A 17,139-nucleotide genomic window follows, 5' to 3' on the forward strand; every position below is an offset into this window, starting at 1 on the left:
TTGCATAAAATTGCTCTGTTGGATAAATAGGTAGGTAGGTAGGTAAGAAAGTCTGTATATTGTAGTGGTTTTTGCTGCAAAAGTGTAATACTGCAACTGCCCTGCAGAATTCGGCCAAAGAGGAGATAAATATCTGTAAAAAAAATGAAAACCAAGGCAATTTACTCTTTGCCTATCAGCAAGAATTATTGTTTAGCTGCCAATCAGTTAAGACACCTCTATTTTTTTTACATCAGTTTCTCAGTCTTGGCAAATTTATGACGTGTTGGACTACAACTCCCAGAATCCTCTAGCCGGCCTGCTCACCAGGGAATTCTGGAACTTTCAAGTCCGCCCGCCTTAAAACTCGCCAAGGTTGAAAAAAAGACTCCCTTTACAACAGGAGCTTCACGCATTTCACGAGCCCGTGGACAGGCTGGTGAAGCTTAGGAGTGGCTTCCCTATTGACCAATGGCAGGGAAACGAAAAGCGCCGAAAGCACCAATGGCGGCGAGCATTGCCAATCCCTTCCGATACGATTGGGCGTCCGGGCGACCCCGCCTTTTGCGTGCGGCGCTGGGCGGTCGAGACCCGCTCGGTCCCCACCATCAGCCAATCGGAACGCGGCGACGGGGGAGTAGCGCGTCTCCGGGCGAATGAGCGAGCGCGATGTTTATTCCTGTTTGAGAGAAGCCCCCGCCAATCGGGGAGGGCGCCGGGGCGGGGAAACGGTGCTGGGCTGCCGAGAGAAAGAGAAGGGAAAGGAGCGAGGAGGATTAAAAAAAAAAAGAAGCCCCCGCGAACCTTCCCGTCGCTCTCGGACCTGCAAAGGACCCACCGCAGCAACAGGCGGCGCGAGGGGGGTGGGGGGGGTGGCGGCCTTGCTGGTCGCCGGCATGGAGGGGGAGTCCCTGGGCTAAATCCCCGAAGCATCCAACCACCCCTGCTGGAGGAGGAGGAGGAGAAGAAGAAAGCGCCTTCTTCAGCTCGGAGGAGGACCGCCGCCAGGTAAGGCGCCACCTCAGCGGAGAGCACCTTCCGAAGGGGGGGCGGCCGTGGTTGTTTTGAGGGGAAACGGCGCCGCGATGGGGGAAGTCGGCCCACACCTGCTGAGGAGAAAGAGAAAGAAAGAGAGAGAGAATCACCCCGTAGGAGCCGGGCAAATATCGTCTCCCTCAGCTGCAGTCTGCCTCCTTCTCCTTTTGTTCACAGGGCCGGCCGAGAGGGACTGTGAGGAGGGGTTGGTTTTTTTTGGGAGGGGGGGGAAACGAAAGGTTGCCTTGAGGCCGTTATTTTTGGCCCGCCCCTCCGTTGCCCCTAGAAACGGGAGGAGGGGGAGGGCAGGGAGAGGCTCTCCCCTTCAGTCAGGCCAGCTGACCCCCCCCGCCTCCTCCTCCTCCTCTCTTCCCCCCCCCCCCATCCCGCCTCGCGGCGACTTCGCTCTGCAGGGCGCGCGCAGGTCCTCCCGTGGCGGGCCGGCGCGAGCGTGCGAGAGGAGGAGGACGCCGCCGCCCCCGGGCCGATCCCTTTCCGCGGCTTCTTCGTACCGGGAGGCAGACGCCGCCCCGCGAACTTTCTCCTCCCGGAGGGGGCTGAAGGACGGGGTGGTGGGTGGTGGTTTGGATCCGCGAAACGACTCTCTCTCTCTCTCTCTCTCTCTCTCTCTCTCTCTCTCCCTCCCCCTCTCTCTCTCCCTCCCTCTCCCTCCCTCTTTCCCTCTCCCTCCCTCTCTCTCCCTCTTTCCCTCTCCCTCTCTCTCTCTCCTTCTTCCCCTCTCCCTCTCTCTCTCCCTCCATCCCTCTCTTTCCCTCTCTCTCCCCCTCCCTCCCTCTTTCCCTCTCTCCCTCTCTCCCTCCCTCTCTCTCTCCCTCCCTCTCTCTTCTTCTTTCCCTCTCTCTCTCCCTCCCTCCCTCTCTCTCCCCCCCCTCTCTCTCCCTCCCTCCCTCTCCCTCTCTCTCTTTTCCCGGCCTGGGTTTCTTCCCAAACACCCTCCGCTCGACCCAACCACCACCCCCCCGCGCGCCCGCCCGGAGACACGCGTGTGAGGATGTGGGCGTGACCTTTCCTCGCTAGCCCCGTCGTTCCGGCTGCGGTCGCGAATCGCCTCGATTGCCGGCCACTCCCCAAACGGTGGCTTTTCTTCTTCTTCTTCTTCTTCTTCTTCTTCTTTCCGGAGCGGAACGGCGGCAGCAATCTCCCCCCCCCCGCCCCACCCGCCCGCTTTGCCCGTGAGACTGCGGTGGGTGGGTGGAAAGGAGCGCCCGAGAAGGGCAGGTTGGCCCGCCTGGCGTTTGGGAGCGTGGGTACTGCGCGACACGTGTGGCGGGGAGAACAAGGGCTCTCTCTGTGGAGGGCGAACGGGAACGGCGGAGACAATGGGTCTTTCTTAAGGTCGGCCGGCTCTTCTTCCACAGGCCTGACTGGCGAAGAGTCTTTTTTTTCCTGTTGGGGAGGTCCTTGGTGCTCTCTCTCTCTCCCAGCTTGCTTGTCTTAACAGGTAACAGAATAACAGAGTTGGAAGGGACCTTGGAGGTCTTCTAGTCCAACCCCCTGCTCAAGCAGGAGACATTATACCATTCTGGACAAATGGCTGCCTAGTCTCTTCTTAAAAGCCTCCAGTGATGAAGCACCCACAACTTCTGGTTCTTGCAGAGGTTTCATTTACCCTGAACTAGGTAAGATCATCAGGGCTAGTAAGGAATGGGATTTGCTGTAGTTCATAGCCTGGTGGCTTCCCCTGCCAGTAAAGATTCCAATAAAGGAGAATGTTTATAGTGAAGGGTCCTTGGTGCGCTCTGAGCTTGCTTGTCTTTTTGCAGACATTTCACTACCCTAACTAGGCAACAGTCCTGAGTTATAGTAAGGAATGGGGTTTTCTGTCAATTCATATTCTGGTGGCTTCCCCTGTCAGTATTAGTGGGGATGGTCTTGGAGGTTTCAATAAAGGAGAATGTTTGTAACTCAAGAGTTGACCCGATGTCCTCTTGCATTTTATTACCCTAACTAGGTAGCAGTCATCAGGGCTAGTAAGGAGAGCTGTTTGCTATCAGTTTATATTTTAGTGTCATGCCTGGGTGGGGGCGGTTTTAGGGATTCTTTACTTGGGCTGTTTACTGATGGGATCTTTGGCAGTTTCTTGACTGGGGTATTACTTGATTGTTGGTCTGAAGTTAACCTTGGAGTTAATCTATGCTGATCTGGGTGCTGATGACTGGTGGAGAGGTGCTGGGGTGTTCTTCGTTCTCTTTTGGGCTGGTTGATTGTCTCTTTTGCATTGTCTATAGATGTTAATGTCTATGTGTCTATTGATTCTTTTTTAAAAAATTTTTTTAAAAGCTGCAGGGACAAAGCATGACTCATTCTAAAGAAAGACCCGGCAATCTTTAGGGTTTGCATGCGATTTGTTTTGGGTCTGGGTGTGTGGTACAAGGATACAGAAGATGCTAATTGTGACAAGTGGAAATGAAATGTTTTAGCAAACACTCCTCTATTCCTTCCCCTAAACTGAGAGTTTATTCCTTCCTCAGTAAATAGACATCTATTGCGGTTGTTGCATAAATAGACACTCAGAGCAGATTTTATAGGAAATATATGTTCTAATAAACTGGCAGCTGTCTGCAACTCACCTGTAGGAGAGACTTGAAGATTTCCAAATATGGACTCAAAGCTTGGTTTCAGATTGTTTTGTTTCTCATCTGTGATGCTACCATTTAGTGGAAATGCTGTTCTCTCTGTAGAACTTATTCACAGTTAGAAACTTTAAGATGTCTATTACTGGCATTACAGTTCTTGTTTTGATATTGAAATGATGTATGGGTGGTAATATATGAACAAATTATAATAAGAGGTGGGGTTTATTTTCTTGAAGTCTTTGCTTCTTTCACCTAGAGAAGAAAATGTTTGAAATTGTTGGTGCTTTATGTTTCTTCATAGATTTGCTTAGGATAGGAGTTGCTGGCATATTTTCTCTGACAGCTCTTGTATGGTGTATTTCTTATGAGAAGAAATATAATGTCTTCTGTCCCCCCCCATCCCACCTTGTCTTCAGTTTAATGATGCCCTGATGTTTTACTTTTATTTCTTATGGGAAGAAAGATTGGAATTTTAGTACAGTAAGATCTGGAGATCTATATATTTGCTGAACTTCAAATATCAGAGACTGTACATTAGATAATTGTTTTAAAGTGGATTGGTGTATAAACACGCACACACACACAATAATAGGTGGTGTTATAGACAAGAATGTATTTGGACTGAGCAAATTTTTGTTTCCACATTATGTTACTATATTACAGGGCTCTTACTGCAGTTGTAACTACAGTAAGCTATATAATAGCCTTCCAGAATCTCAGAAAGTAACAGAAGTACTAAAAACAATAGCAAGGATCAAATCCAGAGATGCGTTGGTTGGGTGTTGTTAACATTAATTGATACAGTGTTTTTATAGCTATGAAATGATACAGACATTACATTTATAGTAACAGATTCTAGTTTTTAGGGTGATACTTACCAATATATGAGGAGTTATTTTTCAGTTGACAAAAAACGATGTGAACACTATAGTTTTAAAAAGGAAAATGGAACTAGGGCGAATAAACCTCTTTATATTGTTTGTACAGCTCTTCCTCACTTAACAACCACTTGTTCAATGACATTTAAACAGCAATGGCTCTGAATGAGTGGTACTTCAGACAGTCTTATAGTTACAACAATTGCAGCGGCCTTGCAATCATGTACTTATGATCTAGGTGCTCAGTGACTGGCTCACAATTACAATGCAGTGTCCCACAGTCATGTGATTGCCATTTTTGACCCTCACTGTTGGTTTCTAACAAAGTCAATGGGAAAGCTGTCATCACACTTAACAACTTTGCTTAAGGATGACAAATGGGAGTGATGTTGCTAAACAATGTGGTCACATGATGTCACGTTTTACGGCTGTGTTACTTAGCAACAAAAAAATCAAGTTCTAATCACCATCATCCTTGAGTGCTACCTATTTATTACATTTAAATAGTCTTTCAGCTATTGTCACAATAACTTATTAATTTAGTATGCCATCATAAAGTGATATATACTACTTTCAAGCATGTTGCCATACCTATAATTTGATATTTATTTTCAAATTAACTCTATTTTATATTTCTTATTGGAACATCAAATCACCCCAGGACCCAACTCCATAGCCATCATAAATATGAGCCGGTTCCAAGCACCTGAATTTTGATCATGGGATGCTACAACAGTTGAGTGTGAAAACCAGTCATACGTCACTTTCTTCATTGCCATTGTAACTTCAAACAATCACAAAATGAATGAATATAAATGAAGAACTACCTGTTTCCTATTTTCCTGATATTTACTTTCCTAATATTTATGTCTCATATCCTTTAACAGTTCTAGATTTCGAGTCTGCTCTAGATATTACCATTGACCTTTGCTTACATATTTTCCTGTATTCATGTTGGTGCAATTATTTATAAAATCATTACAGATGATTGGATTTTAATGGATTTTTAATGGATTTTAATAGCATTTATAGGCCGCCCTTTTCCCTGAGGGGACTCAGGGCGGCTTACAATAACAGGAAGGGGAGTGAAGACAAAACATAAAAAGAAATGTGCAATAACTGAAAAATACTAAAAACACAACATTCTCTCAGCATTCGGGAGGGGCGGAAGAGTTTATCCCCAGGCCTGACGGGCTAGCCAGATCTTGAGGGCTGTACGGAAGGCCTGGACTGTGGTCAGGGTACGAATCACTGTCTACTTTATAGCAGGGTTCCTTTTTCTCTGTTTAAAAGTGATTGAAGGCAACAGTGTGAGATCATTTGATTATATAATACTTCATATATTCATGCCATAGTCACAAAATTAAGAAATGCCAAGCTAATTCCATCATAATATTGACTTACTCTATGATATTGAGTAAATTTGGAGAAATAAGGCATTTGATAAGGCATTAGTGTGCATGGAAGAATGCTCTATTTCAAGAAATGCTGTTCAATAATAATTTGCAATGCAAAATAGACCTTGACTATGTTAATTCAATGGTTCCCCCAGAACTATAGTTCCTAGGCAAATATAAGCAAAATACCTAATTTGTTTATCATTTTCCATTGGAAATGGGTATCTCCTTTGAACATCGCTTTCACTGGAAAATACTTTGAGTTCGCTTACATCATATTTATGAAAATGAACTTGGTTTGTATACAGAAATTCTTACATGGTTTGCTTGTAGTTTGTGGAGCTGTTTATTTTCAGATTTTTCATTTAATTATATGATTAGGAGCCATGGTGGCACAGTACTTAGAATGCAATATTGCAGGCCAAACTAACTCTGCCTGTAGCCAAGGGTTTGATCCTGAGAGGCTCAAGGTTAACTCAGCCTTCCATCCTTCCAAGATCAGTAAAATGAGAACCCAGATTCTTGGGGGCAATCTGCTGACATTAGTAAACTGCCCAAAGAGTGCTGTAAAGCACTATGGAGCAGCACATAAGTCTACATGCTATTGCTAATGCCATTAATCTGATTTATAGAAAATTGCATGAATTGTGCTTAAAAATGTCTGACTGTATAGGCATCACTTAATCATAATCTTTATCCCACTAATATTGTCCAAATCAGGTACAATTGTAGTACAAGGATATGGTTACTTTAAGTAAGTAACCTACCATAGTTACTTTGGATTTTTCTTCTAAGTCTAAAGAAAATGGTTAGTACTGTAGTTTAAATTTTGTATTGAGGGGAGGTCATATTGTCTCCCACTTTTAGAGCAGAACTTTTCAATTTATAAGAAATGGATCAAAATACTATAAGAAATTCGTATTTTGTCAATAGCCTACAAATAAAATTTAAGAAGTAATAACTTTAAAAAAAACAAAAACTAATGGCATCATTGAATTAACGCAATGAGTTAAATACTAATTACTGCTTACAGCATTTTGCTGAAGCCCAGTAAAATCCCCCCCCTTTACTGGATACCCCAGCACTGTGGCAAATATGGAGGCATATGTAGAGACTACAATGGAAAGAAGGTACAACAACTTCACTTAGGTATAATTGATAACTTTAATAATATAGCTGTTTCTTGAAAAACATTGAGAATAAACACTTGGTATTCATCACATCCTATCTTGTATCTGGTAAGCTGCTTTCTGTATTTTGGAGAATGAATGTGCCTAATCAGATACTTACTAGATTATTTATTGTATTTATATCCCATCTTTTCTCAAAGCAGCTCAAGGTTGTGTATATGGCCGTCTTCCCTTCAAATAAGGGAAGAAATGGCATGAAGATTTTCTCACTACAAACTTCATTTCCTGATATTTGGCATATGGTATGCAGTCCTGAATTGGTTATATTAGTTCTCCATCAATTTGTAAGTATCTATATGTAAACTCTGAACAATTTTGCCATACAGTCCCAAGGAAAAGTAGTATTACTTTCTGTTCCTGTCATGGCAATCGGAAATTGTCTTGCCAAATTGAAACAGAGGTCCTGAGTAAAAAGCCCGAAGTTGTCTCTAATCTAGACAGAGAGAATTAATACTGTGGTTGAATAAGAGTTGGGGGGTGAGGTTGAGCTAGGCGGCTGTATGGTCTGGAGGTTGTGAGCTGCTTAGGATCACTGTATAGATGGGTAGCCATATGTAGGTAGTCCTCAACTTACAACTGAAATAGAGCTGGGAATTTCCACCAAATTCCAATTTTATATCTTTTTTAAAAGCAAATGTGATTGTTAAAACGAAAGCAGTGGTTGTTCAGTGAATCCATTATTCTATTACCCACCTCCAGAAGTGGCTATGTCCATGATCCATAAAAAAACATTAATAAAGTTAATAAATAATCTAGACCATCTTACAACACTCTTTGTTGTTTTCAAACACGCACAGATTCTTGTAAGAATGTATACAACTTGTATCAGAGAAAACTTAAACGTTCAAAGAACCAACACTTTAAGAATACTTAAATCCCATTAAACATCTTAATGCTAGTTTTTCTGGAATTACATAGATGGGAATATCAATTGGAAGCCTGTCAAACAGATTGTACTACGTATAATGCAATACTGTAGCTGTCACATCTGCCTTTGTGGCAGGATAAGATAATTTAGAAGCTTATTGGGGAAGGGGGATAACAGAATTATATAAAACAAGGAATTCATTTATGGAACATACAAGTACTCCTCACTCAGCAACTGGCCATTTAGTGACCATTCAAAGGTACAACAGACCCCTCCAAAAAACTGCATATGATGTTGTTCTGCAGCTCCATTAGCAGCAGTATGCCCATGGTGCTGAGCACATTTTGATCACTTGGCAACCTTTACAGCCATCACCTTTTTGGTTGGTTTCTGGCAAAAAATTAATGAAATTTACTATAATTAGAGCAATAGTTTGTTTATTTATTTATTTGTTTGTTTGTTTGTTTGTTTGTTTGTTTGACTTATATACCACTTCATAGAGCTTTCAGCCCTCTCTAAGCAGTATACAGATTTTTAGCAAATTGAGTCAGCAAATTGCCTCCACAGTCTGGGTCCTCATTTCACCCACCTCGGAAGGATGGAAGGCTGAGTCAACCTGAGATTTGAGCCGCTGAACTGCAGATAACAGTCAGCTGAAGTGGCCTGCAGTACTGCACCCTAACCACTGCGCCACCTCGGCTCCTTAGTTATGATACTGGCATTCTTTCGTTGAGTGCATTAAATTTGATCTATGTTTAATTCATGAGAAATTGTAATACATTTCTTACAGTACTGAATTCTAGTACAATTCCTAATAAGTTTTGGTAAAAATCTTTGGAAATTGAAATGTTTTCCCATTGAGTTTGCAATCATTTATTATTTTGCATAGAGATTGGTTTGCTGGTAAAGTGTAACATAGATGAACACACCGAAGGATGAGATTCATTTCTTTCTTTAATAGTACTTTATTAGACATTATAATTAAAAGCTATAAAACTAATACAAACTAAAATACTAAGAATATAGAATATATTAAGAATATAGTTAAAAAGAAGAAGAAATGGCTTCCTGTTCATCACAACACATAGTATTGTGTAACTTGCTAGACAATAAATGACCATTGGGTCATTTATTTTAGAGATAATTCCTTATCACAGATAGGTAAGGAACAGTGGGAGCAAAGTGACGTCCGGCTTCCCCATTGATTTTTCTGATAAGGGACCATTGACAATAACAATCATGCGAGCATGGGTAGTAATGAAGTAGCTACAACTTTGCGAAATTTCAATACCATGGGAATCATGGCTCCTTTTGGACACATTCTGTAAGTCAGCCCATTTGAGCTACTTTGTTGCCCTATGATATACCAGTTTGCCCAGTTTAAGGTATAAACAAACACCAAGAGTTTTAGTAATAAATTGCCTTGTCTTACAATGTAACAAATGATCACTTCTTACTATATTTCATCTTTTTATAAACAATTCCTTAAAGTCTCATCAAATAATGTTCCAGGGAGTTTTTCTTCATACCTTTTCACAGAATTCTTTAAAGATTTAACAAGTCTGTTTTGTAAATCCAATATAAGAAAGTTATTCAAATCACTCTTTGTTATTTGCATTTCCCTTTTAATTATTAAGACATCTATCAGTTTCATTTGCAGTGTAGCATTTTCATATTATTCTTGTAACCTGTCATTTTTAAATCTACTTTCAGAGCAGTCTCAGTCTTGTCCAGTACAACTTGCTCCTCTTCCATAATATCGTTTAACTTTTAAACGTTAACGTTTTAACATTTAAACAGTCTATCTTACAAGGGCAGACACTTTTAAAATACCATCCAGGGTTAAAGTGTTTTGCTCCATTATCCAAGCATTCTTTTCCTTTAATTGCAATCTTAGTTCCTTCTAAATTTCCCCACAGCCCAACCTTCAAAGTCCCATCTTATTGTATTTCTTTTAAGAATTCAAAATAAAATCATTTTCCCATGAAAAGGATTCTTATAATTTCAAAATCTTACTTCAAATCCATCTGGACCCTTCCTTCCTGTATAACTTTCTAAAATAAACATTCTAATCCTGTTTATTAAAAAAAACCCTAAGTCCTAAAATTTACGTTTAGAAAGTCTTTTGCTGTAGATTAAAATAGGCTTATCTCTATTGTAAAACCTATGTAGCCAGGCTTCCTAAAATAGCTGAAAAGCATTAATAAGTCATTTCCAAAGTTGATTAGAAAAGAAAGTGTGTGAACCCAGTGGTCTTTGAAAGCTCTGTCTGGGCTAAAATGTTGTTCCCTTATCTCCCAGAAATCTAAACTCCCTGGAGACTGTTGTTTTTGTTTCTCCTCTTAGGGAGCAACTCTGGAACATTTGTGGGTGATCCTTTCCTTGTTTGGAGAGGAATCGCAGAGCCAGTCCACGTTATTCTGTCCCAGTCCTCACCATTTCTTCCCGTAAGTCCAAGAATGAGATTTATTTCCAGTAATGAGGTTGGTGATACTGTTAGATCCTATATTTCTAGAATGGTTTGGTGGATGGAACTGGTATAAAGTCTGTGACTTTATATCAAAGTTAATCTGAAGAATATTGGTCAAATCTGATTTTCTGTTCGGTACCACCTGTAACTGAAGATATTCTCATGCTTTATTTTGGATGTTTTCTGGAACTTTTTTATTCAACAGTAATAGTTTAAAGCTGTTAATACTACAGGATCACATACAATAAATCTTTGGGCTCCCTCGGTTTTTGCCCATTCTATGTTCTGAAACAGATTTTTATCTTGTTTCTGAATATTCCCAATCAGGAAGTAAAATCAATTGTGCATAAAATGTGGAGGATGATTAAGAGGGAGTCAGTTTCCCATGTTTAACGGTTTCCCATTGTTTACTGCCAAAAGGAAACCAGTTATTTCTTATATCATAATGCTTGTAAAAGTGTTTTGAGTATAGTTTTGTTTATATCTTAGCTTTTTTTATAATAACAGTATTCTGGTTTTGTTTCCTTAAAACTAAATAAGATGTAAATCCTGTTGTTGCATGTTAGAACCTGAATTGTTATAAACAGTCAAAATGCTTGAGGGGCCTCCAGAGTGAAATTACTATGCTTTAAATATGAATGTGATTTTATCTCCTAATAGAAAAGAGGAATAGAGAAGGAGGTTCTTTGCAGTTTAATTAATTAAAACAAGTATTATAAATACTATGTGTGTGTGTGTATGTGTAGAGACACAGTTCAAATAAACATGTATGCCATGGAATTTGAACTGTGATACAGTGTATCTTTCTCATTGATTGACTATTCTGATTAATTAAATTAAAACTACCTTTAAGATAATAAAAAATAGGTTTTAATTAATACTTTTTTTACACTTCTCTAAATAAATTCAATTTAATCTTTGCCCAGATTACTATGAAAACTTCATTTGTCAGTTTTATTGCATTCTTACATAAACCTGACTTCTGAGGTCATAATTCAATTATAGTTTCATCTCGGTTGGCCCAGAAATTCTGTTAGTTTTCCTTAAGTATTTTCCTATCTTCAGTTATGTCTACTACTGTAGTATGTCTACTATGAGTACATACTTTATTACTGCAAATTTTTGTAGAAGATCAGAGAGCAAGAATATCCTACCTATCAACCCCACATATGTAATTCTTGCAGACATTCTACTGGAGACAAAACTATTCCTTTGGAAAGGGAAAAATCCCTGGGCCAACCCTTCCAAAATTGAGGAATTCCTTCCATTAGTCTTATGAGATTATACTAAACTTCCATTTTATAGAATGGATTGTAAAGGACCAGTAACTTAGTATTCCAAGTCTTTCTCTGGAACATTCTATAAAATCCTGCATTAATTGATCGTACATTTGAAGAGTGGTTTGGTTATGCATATATGTGCTCCATATAACCACCTTAATACAACCTTAAAATTGACAGCAAACAGTTGATGTGTGTTTTAAAAAAATCCTATTTTTTCCTTAAAGCTAGAAAATATGAAAAGTGTATGTTCTAATAACACAATATCACAATAAGGGGGGGGGAATCAAAATAACACCTGTAGAATTTCAGAACACCTCCCTTACACTTAGGCCTGATTACATGATATGACCTCACCCCTTTTGTGGTCCTCAGCTTGCCCAGAATTGTTAAGTATAGAACTTTGTTTTCCTGCCTGCTTTAAATGTCTCTGAATTCCACTTTCTAAGGGAGCAAGCAGTTATTTTACTTTGAAGTTGCTTCCCTATTACTTGGTATGTTCCAAATGCATTCCTGAAGATCCCTGGAGATAATAAATTTAGAATGTAATTTCCCAATTTGTGCCCATGAAAAGAAAGAAATGAGCCTAATTTTAGCTGTTCTGTCCAACTGAAATAAAGAGTATGGCTTACTCTGAGCTTATGTTAATTATCTTTTTTTTGAAATAAACCAAATGAGAACCAAAGCTTCTGATCTTGACAGAAAATAGACTTATAGTAGCAATCAAGATTGCCTTGGGTGTAGGGCACTCTTCCGAAAAAGTACAGTTGAATATCTACTTACAGTGACCCCAATTTCAATATCATATGAACATTACAGTGTAATTCTTGAGTACATAGGAACAGGCCTTCTATCATTTGGCTCTCAGGCTGTGGCATGTACTTCCTAGGGAGTCACATTTGACACATCGTTTTCCTGAGTTTTGGAAGATAGTAAAAATTTCTTCTATCGGGATTTAATAGTTAATTTGTTCCAATTATTACTTTTAATTTCTTTTTAATTGATATGATGTAAACGTATTAAAATATTCCATATTAGTATATTATAATCTTGATAAGAAGGTAGGAATTCAGTAAGAGATCTGATGTTTTTGGTCTGTTTTGGGGACTATTCTCAACCATCCTCAAGAAGTATATAGAATAAAGAATTGCTGACCATGGCTGTAAACCTGGAATCCAAAAATTCAAAACCTTGATGAGGACAAAAGGTACCATCTTCTTAATTACAGATTCTATAGGCCTCATTTCACGTCCCCTAGCATCATCACTATGGAGGATAGAGCCACCACTTGCAGAATTGTTGGTGGATTTTAAGACTATCATATGTTGTTATCTCAATGTCTGCCTAAAGGTTTCTGCATTAGTCTGTTAAAAGTTTGCCTTCAGAAAAAGCTTCTGAGTTTTAAATTAATATTGGGAAAGCATTTTTCAAATATATGCTGTCCAGGAAAACAGAGGCAACACTTACAGGGGTAGAGGGTTATTTTTTGAGATTCAGGAAAGTAGCCTTTGTAAAGACTGATGTTTAAGGCCAACTTTAGGAAGAATTCAGGGTATCTTTTTAATACCCATGAAAATATACCTTTTCTCCATCTGTCATGCAATTCCTGAAAAAGATATGACTGCTTTAAAGAATTACAAATAGGTGTTATATTCCAAAGAACATTTTCTGAAACTGAACCAGAAGCATGGACAGCTTTAGTATATGTTATGGCCAGCAATTTTAAGGATAGATTTCTTTCAGTTCTTTTTTGGAGATAGATAATAGTCTTCTTTGTTGGGAATTAGGTTTTGCTTCCACCGTGAAAAACATCCAGAGTTGTTGTTGTTTGCTCAAAATCTAACTAGAATTATTCACCTGAAGAACAAGGCAAGCCAAGTTTTAATTTGTGATACTGCTTATAGTATTAGCTGCAGACTTAAATATACACATTATTGAGGAAATCATTTAAGACTACATTGGATTGTAGTTGAACCTGAAGAAAAATGAAAAGTTTTGCATTCCGAGTCTGCTTCTTTGAATTGATTACAGAGTGTTTTGCTTTTTGTAATTCTTTCTTTGCTTTTGAAAAGAGAGAACATTCAGCTTCTGTGTTTCCTGGCAAAAACATTAGAATGCATAACAGGGTAGAAAACTATCCTTAATAGGAAGGATGGATGGGAAAGAAAAAATTGGAAGTCTCCTTATGAGGTCTTGATCCCAACACTGTTTACTTTGGAGAAATGAAAGAACTTAAAAACAAATGTCTGTAAAAGGCAAGCTTTTATCTTAGAAACATTACCCAGAAATCTTAAATACCTATCTCTCTCTAATCCTGTTTGTCTTGAATCCAGTTGCTGTTGCTTCGAGGCGCATTGGTAATAGATGAAAATTATTTCTGTTCACCCTGATTTGTTGCAGTCTTAAGCAAGAAAATGAAGTTCGTATGAGGAGTTCTTTTTGAAAGTTCCATGGAACAGAGATGAATTAATACTGTAGATGAACTTGTCCTACATGTTGAGCTTTGTAAAAGGTTGTTAACATAGTTTGCTGGTTAATTGTTTACTGTTCTGAAGAGAGAGGAAGCGGTAAGATTTTTTAAAAACTAGCAAACTCCTAGTAAGGAATATCAAAGTAAATTATTTCTGAAACGTAATGTTTAATATGAGAAAAGCAAACTCTTAAGCATTATAAGTTTTCTGTGGCTATAATCCCTTTTATAATGCAAACTAGCAGAAATGGGTAGGGAGAATATCTTTTAAGAGAGATTTGGAATTGCCTGTCTAAAAGAGTATTAAGAATCTAAGTGAAATTGAATATGGTACTAGTGTTACATATGTTAAATACAGATTTTTTTAATGTGATAGCAGGATTGTGAACCTAAATCTGCATGCAGTCCCAGACCCTATTTTGCAACTTTCAGAATAGCCCCAGATTATGGTGGTGAAATTCAGTTGCTTGCTCTTGTTAAACAGATGTAGAAGTCTCGGTATTGTTTAATGAATCTATTTTCTATAAACATGCCATCAGAAAGGGGGAAAGGATCCTGAATTTTTTTTTTCATGATGTCACTAACTATGGCCCTCACAGTCTCTAAAGCCCAAAACCATAATAAAAATGTAGAACCTAGAATGTGCCTCCCCAATTTTTTATACTTGCACTATAGCAGCGATGGCGAACCTTTTTTGGCTCACGTGCCATAAGGGGAGGGAGCGCAGGGGGGTCGTGCACAGGCGTGCTGCACTCATAATACAACTTGGACTCCTCCCCCTCAGTCACTTCCAGTTTGCTTATAGGGTCGGTTTAAGCCCTAGGTCCCTAAAGCCTCCGGAGGGCTTAAACCGACCCTATGAGCAAACCGGAAGTGACTTCTGGTTTGCTCATAGGGTCCTTTTTAGTCCTCTGGAGGCTTCAGAGAAGCCTCTTAAAGTTCCTTGAAGCCTCTGGAGGGCTTAAACTGACCCTAAGAGCAAACTGGAAGTCCACTCCCGAACTTCTGGTTTGCCCATAGGGCCGGGTTTTTTTTTTTTTTGCGAGGGCCTCGGAGTGGTGGGGGCTCTTTTCGCCCTCCCCAGGCTCCTATAAGGCCTCTGGAGCATGGGGAGAGCGAAAAATGCCTTTTAAAAAGCTGAACTCAGCTGGCCAGCGCACGCATGAGCACTGGCCAGCTGACAGGACAACGTCTTGCGTGTCCTGACAAATGGTTCCGGATGCCACAGGTTCGCCATCCCGGCACTTACAGGGTCAATTCATCTAAACTTATTTTGCTTTTAAAAATCTAATATACCTTGTATGTATCTCTAATCCCAACAATAGATTGGAAATGCTTTCAGTCAAGAGCAAAACTATGATGTAAACGGATGCTAGTCTATTAAAGAATGTGTCTAGTTTCAATGAAGCACAAATGTGTGAAGGATCGTAGCTTTAATTGCTGCTCTATTTCTTGCCAGAATGGAGCTGCAATAGGACAGGATCGTAACATGAGAACTGGCCTCTCTCCAGGTACAGTTTATTTCCAGCAGTAGTTACTGTCATCAGCAAGTATGAGGCTTTAGAAAGTTAATGAGTGACAAATTTTAGTAATTGTAAATACTTATTTAGAATTTTCCTAATGAATGCAGCCCATAGGATGTAGGAATATGTAAGATACAAGAATACTTGTTTTTGTTATATTCTCAGTGCCAAGCTATCTGTGCCTTAAAAGAAATGAGAAATTGATGCAGCTTTGTCAAGGTAGTAGAGTTATTCACTTTTTCTTATTTGAACTTGCTCCCTTTCATCTGCTATTAAAACACTTTGACTGGGAAACATGGCTATTTTTCTGTCCTTCAATGTTTCTCAACAATTGAATATTTGTTTGGCAGTTACATCATTTGAGAGATGAAGTCATTTTCTTCATTGAACCCTGTTATCTGATTACATTCCTTTCCCTTTAGTTCTTTAAAAACAAAAACAGGAAGTCCAGGGTTGGATCTTTGTATTACAATTAATGCATTAGTATTGAGTGAAAAAAAGTGCTGTCCATATTACACGATTGCTGTGCAAACTACCCTGGCTTCCCATTTCTTTCCAAGTACAATTCAAAATGCAGGTTATCACTTTTAAATCCCTACACGCATGAGGCCGGGTTGTCCAGGCAACCATCTCTCCCTGAGGGTTCAGTTCCTCCCTACTACGTTGGATAGGACAGACACGCTTCAGGCCCCTTTCTGTTAAATGTTGCAGGACCTGGGGCCTTTCTGCCCTGTGGAAAACCCTCACCCCACTTCATGTAGCAGGTTTAAAAACTGGCTTTCCTCCAGGCATTGAACTAAAGTGAGGCTAAGGGGTTGTTTAATTATTGAAGAGTTTTACTTTACTGTGACACTAATTGTGTTTTAGATGTTGTGTTTTTATTGTTTCTTTTATGTACCACAAAGTTCTGTCTTAGGACCAGTGTTCTTCAACATCTTCCTGAATGATTTAAATGAGGGGATAGAAGGGGAACTCATCAAATTTGCAGACAACGCTAAGCTGGGTGGAATAGCTAACACTATAGATTCAAGATTCAGAAGGATCTTGACAGACTTGAACACTGGACCGTCCGTAACCAACAAAATGCAATTCAGTGGTGAGGAAGGTTTCACCCTTAGGCAAGAAAGAGCAAATGCACAGTTATAAAATAGGTGCTATATGGCTCAACAGCAGTAACTGTGAGAGGGATCTAAATATCCTAATGGACAATTACTATTTAAATATGAACCAGCAGTGTATTGCATCTGCCAAAAAAGCCAGTTCCAGGCTGCATCCACAGAGGGATGTGTTAGTACCACTTTATACCATCTTTGCAAGACCATGCTTGGAATACTGTGCCCAGTTTGGTCACCACAAAACAAAAAAGATGTTGAGATTCTAGAAAGAGTGCAGAGAAGAGCAACAAAGATAATTAGGGAGCTAAAGAAGGTGACATGATAGCATCTTCCAATA

The 17,139-nt window shown here is 39.7% G+C and overlaps 1 protein-coding gene across 3 annotated transcripts in view; it reads left to right on the forward strand.

Annotated features, from left to right (window-relative positions):
• Window positions 1-776: 776 nt before the first annotated feature.
• FRYL (FRY like transcription coactivator) overlaps window positions 777-17,139 on the forward strand; it is a 156,118-nt gene continuing 139,755 nt past the window's right edge. The window contains exon 1 of one of the 3 annotated variants that reach the window (XM_087724769.1): window positions 777-987. The gene's annotated coding sequence lies outside the window, so the exon portion shown is untranslated. Of the gene's footprint in view, window positions 988-2,090; window positions 2,110-2,223; window positions 2,655-17,139 lie in introns of those variants that run through there. The other 2 variants (XM_087724772.1, XM_087724770.1) reach the window with 2 other exon arrangements.

This window comes from Thamnophis sirtalis, unplaced genomic scaffold (genome assembly GCF_051295495.1).
Source record: "Thamnophis sirtalis isolate CommonGarterSnake01/CBP01778 unplaced genomic scaffold, rThaSir2_p1.2 scaffold_10, whole genome shotgun sequence".
In the NCBI taxonomy this organism is placed as follows: Eukaryota; Metazoa; Chordata; class Lepidosauria; order Squamata; family Natricidae; genus Thamnophis; species Thamnophis sirtalis.